The sequence below is a fragment of the Aquarana catesbeiana genome, linkage group LG03 (genome assembly GCF_042186555.1).
Source record: "Aquarana catesbeiana isolate 2022-GZ linkage group LG03, ASM4218655v1, whole genome shotgun sequence".
Lineage (NCBI taxonomy): Eukaryota > Metazoa > Chordata > Amphibia > Anura > Ranidae > Aquarana > Aquarana catesbeiana.
The window spans coordinates 120,126,749-120,150,272 of record NC_133326.1 but is presented as its reverse complement, the minus strand read 5'-3'; the positions used below and the strand labels follow the sequence as shown (position 1 = coordinate 120,150,272).

The following is a 23,524-nucleotide window of genomic DNA, read 5'->3' as shown; positions in this document are numbered from 1 at the left end:
ACACTTATTGTCCTTTTTGTGAGTCCTAAAATTTATCCCAATCATAAATTAGCCCTTAATACTTAAAGCAGAATTCCAGGCTAAACATAGATAGCCTTAAAAAAAAGCTCCCTCCCCCTCCTAATAACTATGCTGACTACCCTGTGTAAGAAAGATTTATATACAGTGTTTCCCCGAAAATAAGCCCAACCCCAAAAATAAGACCTAGCCTGATTTTCAGGGAAGGCTGCAATATAAGCCCTACCCTGAAAATAAGCCCTAGTAAAGTCCATGTAAAAATATATAATCCGTTTTGTAAAAATGTTATATAATCCACTGTGTCTCCTTTTGTAACTTTATTGTTGAAAATACCTTATTTACAGGTGCTCACGTGGCCCTCTGGAGATCTCCTCCTCTAGGCTGACAAGCACAGGCCTTACCTTGGCAGTGCTCAGAGCAGGGCTGACATCAGCAGGAATTCTCAGCCCTTCCCTCGGTAGTGTTCGGAGCTGGGAAGAAGAGTTCCAGCAGATCACATGAGCGCCCAGCGGCGCTATAAATAAGGTATTTTCGACAAAGTTACAAAGGGAGACTCACTGAACATTATATAACCTTTTTACAAAATGGATTACATATTTTTTGAGATTAAAGATGTCATAATGATGACTCCTGAGCTGACAGGGGGAGGGAAGACAGGGGACATAGATAAGACAGCTCCGTAACATCTCTAAAATTTGCCCCTTTTTAACAAATGAAAGCACCAAGCTCCTCATTCGCTCCCGTGTTATCTCTCGCCTTGACTATTGCAACTCCCTTCTCATTGGCCTGCCTCTCCATAGGCTATCCCCTCTTCAGCCTATCATGAATGCTGCTGCCAGACTTATCCACCTTACCAACCGCTCAGTGTCTGCCAACCCTCTCCTCCAATCGCTACACTGGCTCCCAATCACCCAGCGAATTAAATTCAAAATACTAACCACAACATACAAAGCCATTTACAACTCTGCCCCAAGCTACATCACCAATCTTGTCTCCAAATATCACCCAAATTGTCCTCGCCGCTTTTCTCAAGACCTCCTACTCTCAAGCTCTCTCATCTCCTCCTCCCATGCTCGTCTCCAGGATTTCTCCAGAGCATCTCCCATCCTCTGGAACTCGCTACCTCCACCTGTCCGGCTATCCCCTACTCTTGCTACCTTCAGGCGATCCCTGAAAACTCATCTCTTCAGGAAAGCCTATAACGTCTCTAACTAATCTTTTACCACTTCCATCAGCTCATTCCCCACAGTTACAACCTTTTGTACCACCTGCCTCACCCTATTAGATTGTAAGCTCTTCTGAGCAGGGCCCTCTTAATCCTCCTGTATCTTATTGTATTATAACTGTATTGTCTCCCTTTTATATTGTAAAGCGCTGCGTAAACTGTTGGCGCTATATAAATCCTGTATAATAATAATAATAATAATAAGACATCCCCCGAAAATAAGCCCTAGTGTGTTTTTTGTGGCAGAAATTAAAGTGGTTGTAAACCTTCGTGTTTTTTCACCTTAATGCATCCTATGCATTAAGGTGAAAAAACAGCTGGCAGTGACCGGCCCCCCAGCTCCCGTTTTACTTACCTGAGCCCTGGCACTTGACCCACGGGGACGTGCTGTCTCTCTGCCCGGGGTTCTCGGCTCTTGATTGGATAGTTTGATAGCAGCAAAGTCATTGGCTCCCACTGCTGTCAATCAAATCCAATGATGCGGGCGCCCGGGGGCGGGGCCGAGTCTTGCATTCAGCCTCTGTGGACGCCGAATGCTGGACTCGGGAGCGCGCTTGCAAGGTAATCCCCCGGGAGAGCGCTTCTTCCAGGGGGTTATCTGATGTGGGGAGGAGCCGCAGAGCCGCCGGGGGACCCCAGAAGAGCAGGTTTGGGGCCACTCTGTGCAAAACGAGCTGCACAGTGGAGGCAAGTATGATATTTTGGTTATTTTCTTTTAAAAGTAAACAAACCCTTACAATCACTTTAATATAAGACTCAGTCTTATTTTTGGGGAAACACGGGTAGTTGCCTACAGAATTTTCAGCCTGCTCCAGTCCGGTCTCGTGATCCGGCTCCCTGTGTCGGTCAGTGGGTGCTGCAGGGTAGAGGAGGGACCCCAATGAGCCATATTAGCCTACGGGTAATGTAACTGCTCCCAGGCATTCCCAGCCATTGTCAAGTGCTCTCCCCCGCAGCTGGCTGACACAGGGGATCATGTGACCGAACTGGAGCTGCTTGATAATGGTAAGTATATACATCTTTCTTACAGAGGCTAGTCAGCATAGGTATTAGGGGGAGGGAGCATTTTTAAGACTAGTTAGGTATAGCCTGGAATTCAACTTTAACCTCTCCCCAGCATGTAACAATAATGGATATATATACCTAACAACAAAATGTAAATTATTTCAGCTTACCAGGCCCTAAATGTTATGGCTGCATTAACAGAAAATACCTGTTGACCTTGGCAGAAATGCAGTGTCCTTACAAATACTTACACCCTAAAACCATACCTTAACCCTAAAGGATCTACTTCAATCTGTAGCCACTATGATTTCCTAAACCCTCCAGAAAAAATGAATATGGTATTTCTTGCAGTATTGAAAACTGGGGATATTCTTAACCTCACTGATCAATGCCAGAAATCAAATTTCTTGCTAGTCAGAATAAAGCCATCTCTTGCAGCTGGAGATTCATTTGTTAAGATACTTTAAGAGGGCCCATTCATACTTATGCATCTGAGATTTAGCTGCATTTTATTTGTGATCTTTACTATGAATTGTAATGTGATTTCTCAAATGCATGCACATTACATTTTTCTGCATTTTAATATGGAGCATTTACCAGTTAGCAGTCAGCTTGATAGGGCTGGCTATACATCAAAATGCACACATTATGCATTTTCATGCATTGTCATAAACTTCTATGTCATAAAGTTCTATGTACCGCACAATGTGGTAGAATGTGAAAAAAAACAGGTCATATTTTCCAAATTACACTATTAAACAGTACAGATATGTGAACAACACTTATTTATAACTTTAGGGCCATGCACACATGCAACGTTGCAACGTTATAGTGTGAAAAGGAGAAAAGATTCTTCATGGCTAACAGGATGCGTATGATATCCCTTTATTTGTTACAACTCTGAGACTAATAAGAACAGAACCTTCCTATCTGCAGTAAGGGCTGGTTCACACCACAAAAACTCACTCCAGATCCATTTTTGGATACGTTTTGCATGCATGTTTTTAACCCGTTTTTGATGCGTTTTTGGTGCGTTTCCAGATGCATTCCAGATGTTTTTTCTTCTTTCTTCCGGCTTTGTTTTTTTCACTGTACTGGGGTCAGGTGAGTTTTTGATGCGTTTTTAATGCGTTCCAGTGCATTCCAGTGCATTTTTTATGCTTTTTACCATCTTCCAGTACAGTCCAGTGCAGAAAAATGCAGCATGCCATTGGAAACCATATAACCTACTTTCCATGCTTTGTGATGCAGAAAAAAATCTGAATTAAAAAAATTAATTCTGAAATAAAAAACTAATAATTGGCATGTGCGTATGTATTCACCCCCTTTGTTATGAAGCCCATAAAAAGCTCTGGTGCAACCAATTACCTTACCATTAACTTAGTGAAATTATGTCCACCTGTGTGCAATCTAAGTGTCACATGATTTGTCATTACAGCAAGCGGTACCAACCAAATACTGCCATGAAGACCAAGGAACTCTCCAAACAAGTAAGGGACAATGTTGTTGAGAAGTACAAGTCAGGGTTAGGTTATAAAAAAAAATATCCAAATCTTTGATGATCCCTAGAAGCACCACCAAATATATCATAACCAAATGGAAAGAACATGGCACAACAGCAAACCCGCCAAGAGACAACCGCACACCAAAACTCACGGACTGGGCAAGGAGGGCATTAATCAGAGAGGCAGCACAGAGACCTAAGGTAACCCTGGAGGAGCTGCAGAGTTCCACAGCAGAGACTGGAGTATCTGTACATAGGACGACAATAAGCCGTACGCTCCATAGAGTTGGGCTTTATGGCAGAGTGGCCAGAAGAAAGCCATTACTATCAGCAAAAAACAAAATGGCACATTTTGAGTTTGCGAAAAGGCATGTGGGAGACTCCCAAAATGTATGGCGGAATGTGCTCTGGTCTGATAAAACTAAAATGTAACGTTTTGGCCATCAAAGAAAATGCTATGTCTGGCGCAAACCCAACACATCACCCAAAGAACACCATCCCCACAGTGAAACATGGTGGTGGCAGAATCATTCTGTGGGGATGTTTTTCAGCAGTCGGGACTGGGAAACTGGTCAGACTTGAGGGAAAGATGGATGGTGTTAAATACAGGGATATCCTTGAGCAAAACCTGTACCACTCTGTGTGCGATTTGAGGCTAGGACAGAGGTTCACCTTCCAGCAGGACAATGACCCCAAATACACTGCTAAAGCAACACTTGAGTGGTTTAAGGGGAAACATGTAAATGTGTTGGAGTCAAAGCCCAGACCTCAATCCAATAGAAAATCTGTGGTCAGACTTAAAGAGTGCTGTTCACAAGCGCAAAACCATCCAACTTGAAGGAGCCGGAGCAGTTTTGCAAGGAGGAATGGGCAAAAATCCCAGTGGTAAGATGTGAAAAACTCAGAGAATTATCCAAAGCGACTTGGAGCTGTGATAGCCGTAAAGGGTGGCTCTACAAAGTATTGACTTTAGGGAGGTGAATAGTTATTCACATTGACTTTTTCTGTTATTTTTGTCCTATATGTTGTTTGCTTCACAATAAAAAAAAAACATCTTTAAAGTTGTGGGCATGTTCTGTAAACTAAATGATGCAAATCCTCAAACAATCCATGTTAATTCCAGGTTGTGAGGCAACAAAACACGAAAAATGCCAAGGGGGTGAATACTTTTGCAAGGCACTGTAACTGTTTTTTAACTGTAGCAGTAAAACATCATGATACCAAGCTGGCTGTGCTGTGTGGCAGAGCTGCGTAAATCACAAGACCAGATGGACACAAAGACAAATGCTTTTGCAGGACATAAAATGCTGCTATATACAGTTGTGCTCATAAGTTTAGATACGCTGGCAGAATTTATGATTTCTTGGCCATTTTTCAGAGAATATGAATGATAACACAAAAACATTTTTCACTCATGGTTAGTTTTTGGCTGAAGCAATTTATTATCAATCAACTGTGTTTACTCTTTTGAAATCATAATGACAACAGAAACTAGCCAAATGACCCTGATCAAAAGTTTACATACCCCAGTTTTTAAAGCGGAGTTCCACCCAAAAATGGAACTTCTGCTGATCGGATTCCTCCGCCTCTCCGTTGTCACATTTGGCACCTTTCAGGGGGAGCAGTGATCTACGCAGTGATCTACGCCATGTCCGGACCCTCCTCCATCGCCTCCCGCTATCTTCTGGGAGACACACAGGTCCCAGAAGACAGCAGGGACCAGTGAGGACGCACAGCGCGACTTGCGCACGCACAGTAGGGAACCATGCTATGAAGCTGCAAGGCTTAATTTCCTGATTCCCTTACCAAAGATGGCGGTGCCTTCACCCGAGAGCCAAGGGACAGATCAGCTTCGGGTGAGGACATCGCGGGCGCCCTGGACAGGTAAGTGTCCATATTTTAAAAGTCAGCAGCTGCAGTATTTGTAGCTGCTGACTTTTAAAAAAAAAAAAATGTCGGCAGAACTCCGCTTTAATACCGTGTATTGCCCCCTTTAACATCCATGACAGCTTGAAGTCTTTTGTGGTATTTGTGGATGAGGCTCTTTATCTTCTCAGATGGTAAAGCTGCCCATTCCTCTTGGCACAAAGCCTCCAGTTCCTGTAAATTCTTGGGCTGTCTTGCATGAACTGCACGTTTGAGATCTCCCCAGAGTGGCTCAATGATATTGAGGTCAGGAGACTGAAATGGCCACTCCAGAACCTTCATTTTATTCCGCTGTAGCCAATGACAGGTCGGCTTGGCCTTGTGTTTTGGATCATTGTCATGTTGGAATGTCCAAGTACGTCCCATGAGCAGCTTCCTGGCTGATGAATGCAAATGTTCTTCCAGTATTTTTTGATAACATACTGCATTCATCTTGTCATCAATTTTGACCAAATTTCCTGAGCCTATGTAGCTCACACATCCCCAAAACATCAGCGATCCACCTCTGTGTTTCACAGTAGGAATGGTGTACCTTTCATCATAGGCGTTGTTGACTCCTCTCCAAATGTATGGTTGTGGCCAAAAAGCTAAATTTTGGTCTCCATTTGGTCGCTCCAAATGGCTTTGTGCCAGAAGGTTTGAGGTTTGTCCCTGTGCTGTTTGGTGTATTATAAGCAGGATACTTTGTGGCTGCATGCTCAGATAAGGGTCTGGTATGGAATTTGGGGGGACCCCCACACTGTTTTTTTGGTGTAGGGGCTCCCCTTAAAATCCATACCAGACCTAAGGGCCTGGTATGCCCCTGGAGGGGAACCCATGCCGTTTTTTTATTTAAAATTTGGCATGGAGTTCCCCCTCAAGATTCATACCAAACACAGTGCCTGGCAATGGCAGGGATCCAAGTCGGATCCCCGCACCAGTGTGAACCCGGCTCGCAAGGTGTCAATCTCGCCGATAAAAGCGGCGAGATTGACACAATACGAGACAACAATACAGAAGTTGACTAAAGGGTGGTGGTAGAGCTGAAAAACCATGTGATTTGGTGAAAGTTGACTGAAAAAGTTCTGCCGTGTGTATGCAATACAAACTTATGGCCAATGCCGTTTGTACAAAAATCCACAAGAAAGTTTGTACAAAGTCCTATCGTGTGTATGAGGCTAAAGAAATGTTTTTTTGTTATCATTCAAATTCTCTGAAAAATGGCCAAGAAATCATAAATTCTGCCAGGGTATGTAAACTTAAAAGCACAACTGTATGTACTTCATCTGTATTTGTTGGTTTGTATTTTTCAAAGCTATGCTTACATCTGAAAGCCTAGAATACTTGTACTGACAGGGGTTAGCTAAGATTGCTGGTGAGAAACACAGCCCTAGAATAGCCAAAAAAAGTGAACCTTTATGCACTATAAGTAAGGAATGTGGTATGTTCACATTGCTCCTGCTTTAAATCTTCTATAGTCAGCAGATTTAGCTCAATGTTGGATGTATGGGTATTGTTTCTGTTACTACTGCACATTCCTACATGTTCTACCTTATTTGCTTTCGGATGTTTTTTTCGACTTTTTGAATGCACTAATGTTTGGCAATGCTACGATGTATAACCTTTAATAAAGTTCTTTTTGGAAAATAAAAAAAAACCTATAGTCCCCATATAGATTAAGTAGTTTTACTGTGTTATTTCATATTATATATAATAAATAAAACAACTAAAAAATAAAGGTAAGAAAATGTTATTATTTTGCATATTTTTATAGTGTAACACATTATACAGAGGTTTCTGGAGACCATAGAAACAGTGCCTGCTCCAGTGGAGCTTACAATCAAATGTCCCTACCACAATCATACAGACACATACTAGGGCAATGTGCTCAGAATCAAATTAACTTGCCATTATGTTTCTGAGAACATGCATACAAGAACAGTGTCTTTATATAATGTTGAGGTTGCCCACAAAATGTGCACTATTTTGTCTTTTTCTCCTGTCATCTATATAGAATAAACTCTCAAGAAGGGCTGCTTTAGAAGAATTGATGCAAAGAAAAATGGAATAAAATTGGAGCAGCAGTATGATTCCTTGCTTTATTTGAAAGATGAATCTTATGTGGTTGCTATAGGCAACTGTTCCACATTTAGTAAATTAGCGTCATAACTTAGCATTCACAAATACGACTTCTGTCTATTTTACCTATGCTGTTGTTTTCTAAGAATCCTGCCATGCTAACACTCATACAATTTGTTTTTAAAATAATGCTGTCCATTGTGGAATCATTTTTACATACGCCACTATTACTTGTTTCATGTTTTAATTGATTTATTTGGGGTATACATGTGATGCTAGAAAATATGAAAACTAAAAAGGATGGTGCATCCATCCATAATTTGGCATTATGAGGACTTCCTCTGAGTATAGAGCCAAGAGTCTTTATAAATCATGGGAATGAGATTACTTTATATTTCAATTATTTTTATTGACCAAAAGATTATATATTACATATGGTAAAATAACAATAAGATTGTTAAAAAATACACATGGGTACAAATGTATTAAAGTTGCACCATAGTATAATGTAATAAACCAACACAGATAAGTAGCAAACAAAGTAGCTGCTTAAACACAGGTAGCAATCCATAAAAGAGTATTTATATTATGCAGTCAGTGATGCATGGTAAGGCCATTGTTGATGGATGGCTCTAGGTATTTCTTAGCCTGGGTGAAATCAGCAACAGGATAGCTTCTGAGATGTCTGGATATTATATCATATCATAAACATGATTAAAAAAATTGATACAGACAAACTGAAATAGTGCCTAAATTCCTACTGCAAATACTATAGTGGCTGTTTTATAAAAACTGGGGCACAGGAACCCGGAGCAATTGTTTATGATGACCAATCATATGAAGCAACAAATATGGTTTCTATAGGTAGCTATTTGGGATTTCTTTGCTCCGTATGCATTTGCATTTAGATGGCAATGGATGACAGTCAATACTGGAATGGAAAAGTCATTTACAATGAAAATAACTAACTAGCTAACAACTAAGCAGGACAGCATGCATTAAACCAGAAGAACCAAGCAAATTCTAATATACAGTATTCAGAACAGGAAAGAAATAATTCTGCTTGGATGTCATGGATTACAGCATTCTACATACTTGGATTTCCCTTACTGAATTGACCCAGAGGCACTGATATGTCAAGGCAAACAATGACATTGATTTATTAATGGGATAGAGGCTGATCACTTAGCATGACTGTTGAATTTGCAATGTATATGTTCATTTTGCAAAGTAAATGTTAGCAAATAGGGTGGATCTATGGTCACATTGAATACCCTTCACCAAGGAAATTGAAAAAAAAAAAAACATTGCTGGAACATGGGTATGTAAAGTAAACTCAGACTCAGCTTATTTACTAACATTTACTTTGTAAGGTGAAAATACACTTGGCAAATTAAATGGTCATGCTAAGTGAACAATTCCTACTTTTTGGTAGATCAACTCAAATGACATTCACTTTGACTTTTGTTGTAAAACAAAAAACAAAACAAAAAAAAACCCAGCAAACTATTCAGGCCTCTTACACACTGCAGTTTGAAAATGCTCAGTACAGCATTTTTTTTACTGAGTTAAAATGTAGCCCATTATTTACAATGCGCTTGTGCCCACAGGCACGTAAACAAGCACAGAGTATTCCTCAGTAAAAAAAAATAAAATAGGAAAATTTGCTTTACCAGTCAGTATTTTGCATCGGAGGGCGCACATACGCGCATATGAGCAGAAATATGAATGAATTTTCCCTATGAAGGTATTGAAGGTATTGTGCGAGCAAATGTGCATATACGTGCAAATATGTGCATAAATATGTGCGAATTTGCACAAAACAAACACTTAAAATGACGTCCAAAAAAGCAGAAGCTCAAACATCAGTACTGTGTGCAAGAGGTCTTATTATGATAAAATATATAAATCAAGCTATGTAACCCTTTTCTCTATATTTAGCATGTATACCCCACTGTGCTAAGTGCTTACATGTCAAGGTCAGGGATTTGTATTATAAAGAGAGACTAGACATCAGCAGGATTCCCACATAAATATGATTAAAGGTTAAATGTATCTACAGATTCTCTCATTTTCTTAACCCTTAGATAAAGCTGTGAGAAATTATTCATAGCATGTACCCACACAACTTTACAGCTTAAAAAATGAAATATAAACATTAGTGGTCATTATACATAATATAATTATAATATTTTTGGATGTCCTAATAAATGACCTAATGATTTTACTTTTTATTTTGCACCTTTTTGACAGTGGTTTTGTGGGGTGAGATTATTTTGACAAAATAAGTATTTAGTTTAGGAAGGCATAAATTCAGAATTTAACATAAAGCTGTCTTGCTGCGATGGATAAAAGCGCTGAGTCACAGGATCTCTGCTAAATCAGATATGTGTACAATACCAAGGGGTCCCAGGAGCAGCATTTTCTCCAGTGAGGGTAATTGGCAAGTACATATCCTTGGAGAAGGTGAGGAATAAGAACTTAATTGATAGTTCCGACAACATACCTTTTGCAATTTTACGTTTGATTTACACAATAGCATACAATCCAATGCACTGTAAACATAAGCAACTATTGAAAACAAATCATTGGTCAACTGTACTGTATTCCAAGTTAGTATGATGGGCAGTTTTATTAGTTCAACCATTGGTTTAGAAAACATTAATGACTTCCTGCACATGAGTTACCTTTCACGATATATACAGCAGGCAGAAAAATTACTGATGCCTTAAAGCAAATCTGTTATATGGGAAGCAAGACTGGTATTGTAGAACAATTTAAACGTATGTATGAATGTATCATAACTCTTACGTTCAGCAGCAATAAACCTTGCAAAATCAATTGTTTTCAGGTGTTGTTGTTAAATCTTTGATTCTGTAGACATAAAGCTGTCAAAGTCAGATTTTTCAACACTTCTCAATGCTCCGTGCCTTAAGAGTATATATAATTCATGTATATAATTATGCCACAATGGTTTACCCCTCTACCTGTCACCACCTGCCCTTCCACCTCCACCAGGCTCCCCCTATTTTCCCCTGTCCTCATCTCTCCCATTTCCCAACCCTTGATCTCTAGAGCCCTAACCTCATGACTCTCGTTTCCTTCTCATCTTCTCCTCTTGACCCCTCCATCCGCTCGGTCCCATACCTTTTACTTTTCCACATCCCCAATTTAAATGGAAAAGAATGAATCGATTCAGAACCATACCACCTTCTCCCAATCCTGAGGCTCTCAGGGCACAAACTACTCCTTAACAGACTAAAGGCAGTTAAATGATTGTAAAAGCACAATCAAAGCACCTTGTAATTTTGTTTCGGTCCCGTGCTATACTCACTATCAAGTAATTTGTACCTTTTTGGAAATGGCAAATCTGGGCTCCACTTTATGAACCTTTTTAGATTGTTTGTTCTGAATCACATATTTAAATAGAAGAATTTTTACAATAATTACGTCACAGTGAAATTTGGTTTTATACTATAATCAAGAATCAATACATTTGAACTAGGGTGAACTAGATTTACATCGGGCAGACAGGTCAGTTAGGGGTCAGACATTAATGAAGGGTGGAATGGGGATAGATGGGGGGAGGGTTATAGCAGGTGACAAGAAATTTCCCATGTTGCAAACAGCCATTGCAAACTATAGTGCCATTTGTTCTACTAAAAATGATATGAAAAACACCAGAGCAAAATGTAATAATGCATTAAAGTGTTTGTACACCAATGCCAGCAGTCTGCCAAGCAAAATAGGCGAGTTGGAAGCTATGGTGCATGAGGAGAGCTATGATGTAATCGGTATTGCTGAAACTTGGCTTCAATCCTCACATGACTGGGCTATTAATATTCCTGGCTATGCACTCTTTCGGAGAGACAGGGTAAAAAGGAAAGGTGGCGGGGTATGTCTCTATGTGTGAAGTGATCTCAAAGCAAGTGTGAAAGAGGACCTGGTTGATGGAGAGTGTGATGAGTCTGAAGCATTATGGGTGGAACTGCATATAGATGTGCGTAGTTCAAAGTTAATCATTGGAGTTTGTTATAGACTACCCAATGTTAACGAGGAGGTGGAGACTCAGCTCCTTGCACAGATAGAAAGGGCTGCAAGGGCTGGGACAGTGATAATAATGGGGGATTTTAACTACCCAGAAATTGACTGGAGTAATGGCACTACTGGAACAGTTAAAGGGCAAAAAATTATAAACCTATTACAGGACAATTTTATGGTCCAGTTTATTGAGACCCCAACTAGGAATGAAGCTCTGTTGGACCTGGTAATCTCAAACCATGCAGAGCTTATTACTAATGTCCAGATTAAGGAACACCTGGTTAGCAGTGATCATAACATGATTTCATTTAATGTTAGCTGTAAACAAGAAATACATACGGGAAAGATAAAAACACTTAACTTCAAGAGAGCAAATTTTCCAAGGATGAGGGCTGCTCTCCAGGATTTAGACTGGGAGTTAATATTTGCATTGATAAACACACAACAGAAATGGGAATTCTTCAAAAAGACTGTTTGGGACCTCACTGCAAAGTATATTCCCATGGGTAATAAGTTTAAAAGGCTAAAAACAAAACCAATGTGGCTCACGGCCAAAGTTAACCACTTGACGACCGCCTCACGCCGATTTACGTCGGCAAGGTGGCACGGACAGGCAAAATCACGTACATATACGTGATTTGCCTTCCACGGGTGGGGGGTCCGATTGGACCGTGGCGGTCGTCTTTTGTCCAGCGGCGATCAGAGGTGAGGGGGAGGCCATCCGTTCGTGGCCCCCCCCTCGCGATCGCCGCCGGCCAATCACATCATTCCTTTGCTGCTGTATGCTAAACAGCAGCAAAGGAAATGATGTCATCTCTCCTCGGCTCGGTAATTTCCGTTCCGGCCCGAGGAGAGAAGACAGGTATGTGAGTGCACAACACTACACACACAGTAGAACATGCCAGGCACACTAAACACCCCGATCCCCCCCCCGATCGCCCCCCGATCCCCCCCCAATCACCCCCCCCCTGTCACAAACTGACACCAGCAGTTTTTTTGTTTTTTTTTTGTTTTTTTTTCTGATTACTGCATTGGTGTCAGTTTGTGACAGTTACAGTGTTGGGGCAGTTAGTATTACCCCCCTGTAGGTCTAGGATACCCCCCTAACACCCCCTAATAAAGTTTTAACCCCTTGATCACCCCCTGTCACCAGTGTCGCTAAGCAATCATTTTTCTGATCGCTGTATTAGTGTCGCTGGTGACGCAAGTTAGGGACCTAAATATTTAGGTTCGCCGTCAGCGTTTTATAGCGACAGAGACCCCCATATACTACCTAATAAATGTTTTAACCCCTTGATGGCCCCCTAGTTAACCCTTTCACCACTGATCACCGTATAACTGTTACGGGTGACGCTGGTTAGTTTGTTTATTTTTTATAGTGTCAGGGCACCCGCCGTTTATTACCGAATAAAGGTTTAGCCCCCTGATCGCCCGGCGGTGATATGCGTCGCCCCAGGCAGCGAAAAGAAAAAAGAAAAAAAAAAAAGTTTTTTCTTGTCTTTCTTCATTTTCAAAAACAAATGAGAGCTGCAAAATACTCACCATGCCTCTCAGCAAATAGCTTGGGGTGTCTACTTTCCAAAATGGGGTCATTTGGGGGGGTTTTGTGCCACCTGGGCATTCCATGGCCTCCGAAACTGTGATAGGCAGTGAAGAGTGAAATCAAAAATTTTCACCCTTAGAAATCCTGAAGGCGGTGCTTGGTTTTCGGGGCCCCGTACGGGGCTAGGCTCCCAAAAAGTCCCACACATGTGGTATCCCCATACTCAGGAGAAGCAGCTAAATGTATTTTGGGGTGCAATTCCACATATGCCCATGGCCTGTGTGAGCAATATATCATTTAGTGACAACTTTGTGCAAAAAAAAAAAAAAAAGTGTCACTTTCCCGCAACTTGTGTCAAAATATAAAATATCCCATGGACTCAATATGCCTCTCAGCAAATAGCTTGGGGTGTCTACTTTCCAAAATGGGGTCATTTGGGGGGGTTTTGTGCCACCTGGGCATTCCATGGCCTCCGAAACTGTGATAGGCAGTGAAGAGTGAAATCAAAAATTTACACCCTTAGAAATCCTGAAGGCGGTGCTTGGTTTTTGGGGCCCCGCACGCGGCTAAGCTCCCAAAAAGTCCCACACATGTGGTATCCCCATACTCAGGAGAAGCAGCTGAATGTATTTTGGGGTGCAATTCCACATAGGCCCATGGCTTGTGTGAGCAATATATCATTTAGTGACAACTTTTTGTAAATATATATTTTTTTTTTTTGTCATTATTCAATCACTTGGGACAAAAAAATAAATATTCAATGGGTTCAACATGCCTCTCAGCAATTTCCTTGGGGTGTCTACTTTCCAAAATGGGGTCATTTGGGGGGGTTTTGTACTGCCCTGCCATTTTAGCACCTCAAGAAATGATATAGGCAGTCATAAACTAAAAGCTGTGTAAATTACAGAAAATGTACCCTAGTTTGTAGACGCTATAACTTTTGCGCAAACCAATAAATATATGCTTATTGACATTTTTTTTACCAAAGACATGTGGCCGAATACATTTTGGCCTAAATGTATGACTAAAATTTAGTTTATTGGATTTTTTTTATAACAAAAAGTAGAAAATATCATTTTTTTTCAAAATTTTCGGTCTTTTTCCGTTTATAGCGCAAAAAATAAAAACTGCAGAGGTGATCAAATACCATCAAAAGAAAGCTCTATTTGTGGGAAGAAAAGGACGCAAATTTCGTTTGGGTACAGCATTGCATGACCGCGCAATTAGCAGTTAAAGCGACGCAGTGCCAAATTGGAAAAAGACCTCTGGTCCTTAGGCAGCATAATGGTCCGGGGCTCAAGTGGTTAAAGAAGCTATAAACAATAAGAAAAGAGCTTTTAAAAAATATAAAAATGAAGGAACACTAGTGTCATTTAAATGTTACAAAGAATTTAACAGAACATGTAAACAGGAAATCAAGGATGCAAAAATTCAAAACGAACAACAGATTGCAAAAGATAGTAGGACAAACCCCAAAAAATGCTTCAAATATATTAATAGTAAAAAGGCCAGGTCTGAGCATGTAGGCCCTTTACAAAATAATCTAGAGTGGGTGACTGGGGACAAAGAGAAGGAAAATTTATTAAATACTTTCTTCAGCTCTGTGGATACAAAGGAGCATGGGGGAGCTCATGTCCATAATGGGGGTGGTAGTGACACAGCCCCGAATGATCCACAATGGCTCAAAAGTGATATGGTCCAGAATTATTTAGACAGAATAAAGGTGGATAAAGCACCTGGACCTGATGGCATCCACCCACGGATCCTAAAAGAATTGAGCTCTGTAGTTTCACAGCCATTGTATCTAATTTTTAGGGACTCATTAATGACGGGAACAGTGCCACTGGATTGGCGCAGGGCGAACGTGGTGCCTATATTTAAAAAGGGATCAAAGTTTTTACTAAGTAACTATAGACCTGTTAGTTTAACTTCTATAGTCAGGAGGATACTGGAGCATTTAATAAAAGACCACATAGACGAGTTCTTGCTGGAAAAAAACATTTTAAGCAACAGACAGCATGGATTCATGAAAGACAGAAGTTGTCAGACAAACCTGATTTCTTTTTATGAAGAGGTAAGTAAAACCTTGGACAGAGGGGTGGCTGTGGATGTGGTATACTTGGATTTTGCAAAAGCGTTCGACACAGTTCCCCACACACAGCTCATGTGTAAGGTAAAGTCTACAGGCTTGGAAATATCAGTTTGTAAATGGATAGAAAACTGGCTAAAAGACAGAATTCAGAGAGTAGTGGTTAATGATTCTTACTCTGAATGGTCTAAGGTTATCAGTGGTGTACCCCAAGGTTCAGTGCTGGGACCCTTACTTTTTAATATCTTTATAAATGATATAGGGACTGGGATCAAAAGTAACATTTCTGTCTTTGCAGATGACACCAAGCTATGCAGTGGAATAACATCCTTACAGGATGTCTCCAATTTACAAGCCGACCTCAATGCACTGTCTGATTGGGCGACTATGTGGCAGATGGGGTTTAATGTTGAGAAATGTAAAGTTATGCACTTGGGGGCTAAGAATATGCATGCATCATACATGCTAGGGGGGAGTACAACTGGGGTAATGCGTGGTGGAGAAGGATCTGGGGGTTTTGGTAGATCATAAGCTCAATAATAGCATGCAATGCCAAGCTGCGGTTTCCAAAGCGAGCAAAGTCCTTTCTTGCATTAAGAGAGGTATGGACTCTAGAGAGAGAGATATCATTTTGCCCCTCTACAAATCATTAGTAAGACCTCATCTGGAATATGCAGTTCAGTTTTGGGCACCAGTTCTCAAAAAGGATATCGGGGAACTGGAGAAAGTGCAGAGAAGGGCAACCAAACTGATAAGAGGCATGGAGGAGCTCAGCTATGAGGAAAGATTAGAGGAACTGAATTTATTCACTCTTGAGAAGAGGAGAATGAGGGGGGATATGATCAACATGTTCAAATATATAAGGGGTCCATATAGTGATCTTGGTGTTGAGTTATTCTCTTTACGGTCAACCCAGAGGACACGGGGGCACTCTTTACGTCTAGAGGAAAAGAGATTTCATCTCCAAATACGCAAAGGTTTCTTCACAGTAAGAGCTGTGAAAATGTGGAATAGACTCCCGACAGAGGTGGTTCTGGCCAGCTCAGTAGATTGCTTTAAGAAAGGCCGGGATACTTTCCTAAATGTACAGAATATAACTGGGTACTTACATTTATAGGTAAAGTTGATCCAGGGAAAATCCGATTGCCTCTTGGGGGATCAGGAAGGAATTTTTTCCCCTGCTGTAGCAAATTGGAGCATGCTCTGCTGGGGTTTTTTTACTTCCTCTGGATCAACTGAGGGTATACAATTGGGTATATTGGATTGTACGATATTTTTTATTTTATTTATTGTTTTTAAGGTTGAACTGGATGGACTTGTGTCTTTTTTCAACCTGACTAACTATGTAACTATGTAACTATTTGTTCTAAACCATGGTAGGAATAAGTGAAAACTGCAGATTTGCCATTGCCTAAAATTGTTGGGTGTGGTCTATCAAGCTGTATGGATGATGCTGACTCTTCTGCTGTAGGGGAAGTGCTGTAGTGGCCACTTGGAGGGTCTAGAAATGATTATCATGGTGATCACTTTCTCTCTGTAGCAATGATTTTCGCGGTGGTCACTTACTTTGTCTAGCAGTGATTATGGTGGTGATTACTACCTACCTCTAGTGGCATTAATTTAATGGTGCTATTACTTGACAGAAGTAATAGTTGCTAGATTGTTGTAATCATAGTCATTCCTGATTATATTTTGGGGTTGATTTACTAAAACTGGAGAGTGTGAAATCTGGTGCAGCACTGCATGGTAGCCAATCAGCTTCTAACTTCAGCTTGTTCAATTAACCTTTGACAAAATACCTGGAAGCTGATTGGCTACCACGCATCGCTGCATCAGATTTCGCACTCTCCAATTTTAGTAAATCAACCCCCTTGGTTCTCTCTGGATATATAGCGGTGAAATTGGTCTAGTAGCAGTCCCTCCCTAACTGTAGCATTGGTCTATTCCTGACTGTTTGTCAGTCCTGGTGTTCTATGGTTGTCGTCAATCCCTGTATCCAGTGCAGTTCAGCTTCTGTGTCCAGTGGACTGTCCTGTGTCCAGGTGTGGATACTGTGTAGGTCACCAATCTAAGTCTTTTATATGTCAATCTATCGCACAATCAACATTACAACAATAAGAATGACACTAAGGCTCGATTCACACCTATGCATGTTGCTTTTGAGCATTTTTGGAGTTTTTTTTTTCATGCTTGCCACGTTTTTGAGCAGCGTTTTTGTAGCGTTTTTACAGCGTTTTTGCCACGTTTTGCGTTTTTTTTTGTTTTTTTTTTACAGTTTAAAAAAAAAAAAAAATAATGGCAAAAACGCATCAAAAACGCACCAAAAACGCTGCAAAAATGGTGCACATGCATTTTTGATGCTGGTCCATTGAATTGTATTACATGCAAAACGCTGCATTTTGCATGAAAAAAAGTCCCTGACCCTTTCCAAAAATGCAGAGGTACAAAAAGGCATTGATGTGAACATGTTCCATAGGAACCCATGTTAAAAAATTCCCATGCATTTCTGCAAAATGCAAAATGCATCAAAAAACGCGCTAGTGTGAATGGAGCCTAAAGTGGACACAGAAGACAAAGTCTATCATCAATAATGATTAAAGATCCAGTAATATCCAAGATATTATAATATCCGTGATTGAATATAGATTCTGACAATTCTGAATTACTGTTAATACTCAATTTAGGGTGGCACAGTGGTGTAGTGGGTAGCACTTTCACCTAGCAGTAAAAAGGGTCACTGGTTCGAATCTCAACCACGACACTACCTGCCTGGAGTTTGCATGTTCTCCTTGTGCCTGCGTGGGTTTCCTCCGGGTACTCCGGTTTCCTCCCCCACTCCAAAAGACATGCTGGTAGGTTAATTGGCTTCTGTCCAAATCTGGCCCTAGTATATGAATGTGAGTTTGGGGACCTTGGATTGTGGGATCCTTGAGGGTAGGGATCGTGAGTGTGGGATGTATGTGTGGAGCAATGCGTAAATTGACGGCTCTATATGGGTACCTTAAATAAAATAGGGGTGACTGTAGACACGCAAACTCACTCAGGTTGAACTGGATGGACTGGTGTCTTTATTCAACCTCACTAACTATGTAACTATGTAATTTCTTGTTTTGAAAAGTTACATAGCATATGACTAGTATAAGCTACATGACACTGTAAGTGAAGATAACACCAGTTTTGAAACTGTATGCAAAACTAACATTATAGATGTAGTAGTATTGTATCCAGGGCCGCTGATAAGGGGGGACCACCAGTCTTCCTGTAGGGGGCCCGGCTACACAGGGGGAATTTGTGCAGCTGGGTGGAGGTGCAATTACAGAAGGATTACCTGTGCAGCTCTCTGCAGCAGATGAAAGCAGGTTTCTCTCCCTCACGGCAGCTTTCAGCTGCTGCAGGGAGAGACACAGACATAGGGCATCATTCCTTTAATTGCTTCCCCCTCAGAGATGCCAGTCCCTGTTCTGCGAGTGTGAGTGATTTGTACTGATCACTCCTGTGTCCATTGATAACTGAGCATAGTAAACCTTGTTTACTATGCTTCATTTTATGAATGAACAGGAGCCTCTGTCCTCAATTCCTTTTCTCTGTCTCAAATGTGAGATGACTCCTAATATCTCACCAAGCCCCCCCAACAGTGTTGTAAAAAAAATGCACTAAAAAAAACATAAAAAATGTAAAACATAAATGGTAAAAAAAAATTGTTAAAAATTGTAAAAGAAAATAGTTTAAAAAAAAAATTATAAAAAATTATTTTAAAAAAATTGTAAAAAACAATTAAAAAATATTAAGGACTAATTCACATGTTTGTGCCTGCTACTAATGATTTTAGTGTGTTTTTATTAAAAATATAGTTTTAATATATTCGGGTGGGGTAGGCTGTACGGGGCCCTCATGATTTCTAACAGCAGCCCTGATTGTATCTAAAACTGGGATGGCATGAATTTCCCTGTAACTATATAAACCTACATTCTTGTGCAAGTTAATAGTACATGTATATCAAAAATAACATGCAACAAACAAATGACTGGTAGTATTCATTCAAAGGATAACTCCACTTCTGTGGGGAAAAAAATAGCAAATAAAGAAAAAATAATATAGGGTATATAAGTGCGGCACAAATAAAATTGTAATTGAATGTTATTAAAAATTAACTTTCATTTTCAATCTGCAGCCGCTGTAATTTTCTGAAAATGCAATACAATATGGCAACCTGGTGGCATTCTGTACACAGAATGTGTACAGAACGCCCCCCAGAAGCATAATTTCCTGCTTGTGTGACTGACTCACTGATTTTCCCAGAACTCTGCACTAAGATACAAGTCAGATTTCAGGCATCCCCTGGAATAAAAATGTAATTTTTAGCCAGATACTCCCAATAGGAACACATCTAAAGTGATGCAGGCCCAGCAGCTTTCCTCATTAGTGCCCTGCAGGTGCACAGCTGACTGATAATTATGAAACCACTCCCATTAGACTCACTTTCCCACATGGGCACAGAGAAACACATTGGGATTTCTTCAGAATAACAAAAGGTAGAAATCTGCAACAAAGTTTGTTAAAATCCTTGTAATGTACATAGATCACCCAGAGGGGAATGTTTTTTTCTCAACAAAAGTGGAGCTACGCTTTAAACATGTTGAATTTAACACTATCAAAGTTTCTAATACACAGATAAACTCTTTCGGTGGTATGACATTTTTTGAATAGATTGTCAAGCCAAACAATTATTTTACATTTGGCAATAATTACCATTGTTGGCAAGAGATTAACATTAATCAAAATCATTTTCAGAATAACCTCCCTTAAAAAAACGAAATAGTATGGTGTGCCTAGCAAACAAATTACATTTAGTCATCGGTTTCTTTTCCTGTGGTGTCACATACTTCTTACTCCTGATACTGTTTGCTTGCAACATCAGCAGAAATGATGGCTACAGTATCCAGATAGAAAGAAGCAGCTCAAAAGATGCTGTGTCTGTGAAACAATACAATTAGTGTGCAATGAGAACAGAAGCACAAAATGCATTCATGACAAATGCAAAACTGTGTTTTTTTTTTAATTTTATTGGTGATAACTTACCTGTGAAATACAGTTTCTGTATTTGTAGTATTGCAGAAGACATGAAAATGCAAGCAAGCTCATAAACAATCATTTTAGAAACATATTAGAGGAAACCTTAATTAGTTATACCAGTACCCATTATAATGGCAAACATTTTTCCTGGAATTAGAGCACATGGTAGGAAAACAACAACGCTTTAGTAGTGATTGGAATACATCTCCCACATACTGTATACAAACCAATCTGTTCAAGTACAATGTCCTAGAAAGACAGATCAGACTAAAGTCTCATTTACTTTAGTTTTTTTTTTTTTTTTTTTTAATGTCGCTGAAGGGAGCAGCACAGGACAAATGGTCAATTAGCTTTTCCCCTTAAACAGTGAATGAAAAATCACAATCATGCAGACAGGAATGGCCTGCAGCTTATCTGGTCTCAGTTATACTCATGATCTAACCAAACGCATATAAGCAGTGGATTCATGCACTGAAGCTGATTTCATAATTCCATTTAAATAAGCAGACCATCTACCATAACTTTCCCGTTATCCACAATACAATACTAGCTCTAACAAAAGATGCATGTACACAAGTAGACATAAAAACTTTATGACCTTAAAGCGGGGTTCCACCCAAATTTTGAACAATATCTGTATGTATTCTCTTCCTTGCCTAGATGCTGACATGCCGTTTAAAAAAATTTAAATCGCCGTAATTACCTTTTATTTTTCTATTCTTCTTTGCACTTCCTGGTTCTCCTCCCGTGGGAGTAGGCGTGTTTCTTTCCCTCTCCCAGACTCCTGGGAGCTAGTCTCAGGCTTCCCAGGATGCCACTGAGCATGTGCAGGAAGGAGCGGTGAATGCTGGGAGCACAGCATTCACCACATCCAGGAAATAAATGCTTGTGGGCTTCAAATGCCCACAATGAAGATGGAAACCGCCTGTGAATAATATAAGTTATTCTTTCCGACGAAATCTGACACAGGCGGACATATTACACACAATATGTGAGTATGTAATGCTGAGAAGAAAAGTTTGTGAATGAACTCAAAAAAAAAAAAAAACGATAGATAGGTGGACCCCCGCTTTAACTCCTGTAAAGATCCACTGTCTTTGACCGCCATCATCACTTTTCAGCAGACCTCAGAAAAAAGTTATCAGACCTACACAACATTGGATGTAAAATTCAGATGCTTGCCAGTTAATTTCTGATATCTTTAAAAGAAAGTATGGGGTATGGCTTTTTTTCTGAATCATACTGAATCTGTACCCTGCTGCCTCTAATACTGAGAATCGAGCGATCAAACATCGCCGATCAGTCAGTTCTCAAGGCTCCCGTCAGTCACTGCTGTCTGCTCTGCCACCTCCTCGCTAAATGGAGCGCTATGCTGTGGAGGGGCGGGAGTGGCCGGCTCAGGCTCTCAGTGGCTCGCTGAGAGCCTGAGCTGGGTGCTGGTCCAGGTATGTGGGTAGATCCCGACTTCATTGTCACGATCTTGCCTGAGCCTGGACCGGCTCTGTGATGTTATCTGATACTGGGTTTCAGCCCGCTGTCTGCTGAAACCGGGTCACAGGAGTGCAGAACAAACTGCACTCCTGGGATCCACAGGAGAAGTACAGCCAAGCAAGCTTTGGCTGTACTTTTCCTTTATGTTTCATCTTTATGCTTCTAGCCTTAGTAAATAGAAAGGAAGGTATATAATATATAGACTTGTTTTAAACTTTTTTTTTTTTTTTTTTTTACACTTCTTCAGTTGCTTCCTGGTTTCTGGTCTAGGCTATCATGATGCCATACTCCTTTAATCCTCTGCATTGTGTTAAAAGGCTGTTTGACCCTGTATGCACAGATCCTCCTCTTCTTCCACTGACTCCAAAACAGTTCTGGATAAGACATAGTTACTGAAGTCAGTCTGCACATGCTCAGTTTGGTGTGTATTGCTAGAGTTTTTTTTTTTCTTGGGGAAGTACATGTGATCAGCACAGGGCCAATCAGCACTGTCCAGATAGTGTCAGGGGTCATGGATTCTGATAGAACAGCCAGTGCAGTATGAAAACTCCTCTTACAAAACTTCAACCAGATGCTGATAGAAGTCACAAGACTGCATATACTGCTGATGAGAAAAGGTATTTAGCAGTTTATATTTACTAAAATGATTGCATTTCCATGTTCTGTGTACTGTGGGAGACCAGATATAGTGAATGCAGAATCCTGGGTTTAGTAACACTTTAACACCCATGTGAATAGGCTCTTAATGTGGTAAGAAAAAATAAAATAATCTACTATAAATGGGCAAGGAATCACATAGTACACAACAATACACTCTGAATTATTCCACTTTAAAAAAAAGAACATGTAACAACTATACAAACACTACAGAACATTATCTAAACACAGTCATGCACCCAGTGGTCTATTGCTAATGTACAGAGTGAATTGACCCCTTATTTGAGCATCTGTGACTACTGTCACATATCACATTACCTAGCAAACAAAACACTTAACCTCCATTAAGGTGAGCATAAACCCGAAAGTCTCAGAGGCTTATTTATAAAGAGCAGATAAAGAAAAGCCTTTTCTATCACTTCACTAATAATTAGCAGCAAAACGACTGCCATTTATTTTACTAATTTTACTGATATTGCATCTTGCAGCATGGTTTATTTTAAATAATGTTAAAAAAACTACAATGAAACATATTTATTTCAGCATAATTGATGATTTTAAATAGATGTAAATGAAATGACACTACCATGTTATGTTTCATATTTGTTCACTTTTAAAAATTATTTTCTAAAAAATGACCTACCCACCAGAACTGTCAAACTGTCAAACTAGGCATATGAGCTGGTGGCTCGAAGGCTAGAGAATCTGCAACCCTGATGTCCCAAGTTGCTACCACTGCCACCAAAGGAAATGATAAAGGGTAAGGGCGTCCTTTGTAAGCAAGGTTTCTTTATAAAGTCATTATAATTGGCATTGAAAATATACTACGGGGATCTCTCATGTGCTACAATACATCTTTTATAAGAGTTACATGTTCTGATTGAGGTTTCAGAA

The 23,524-nt window shown here is 40.2% G+C and overlaps 1 protein-coding gene across 1 annotated transcript in view; it reads right to left on the bottom strand.

Moving 5' to 3' along the window:
- The window catches only part of HCN4 (hyperpolarization activated cyclic nucleotide gated potassium channel 4), a 245,417-nt gene that overhangs the window by 136,015 nt on the left and 85,878 nt on the right, over positions 1 to 23,524 (bottom strand). The gene's annotated exons all lie outside the window — the stretch shown is intronic.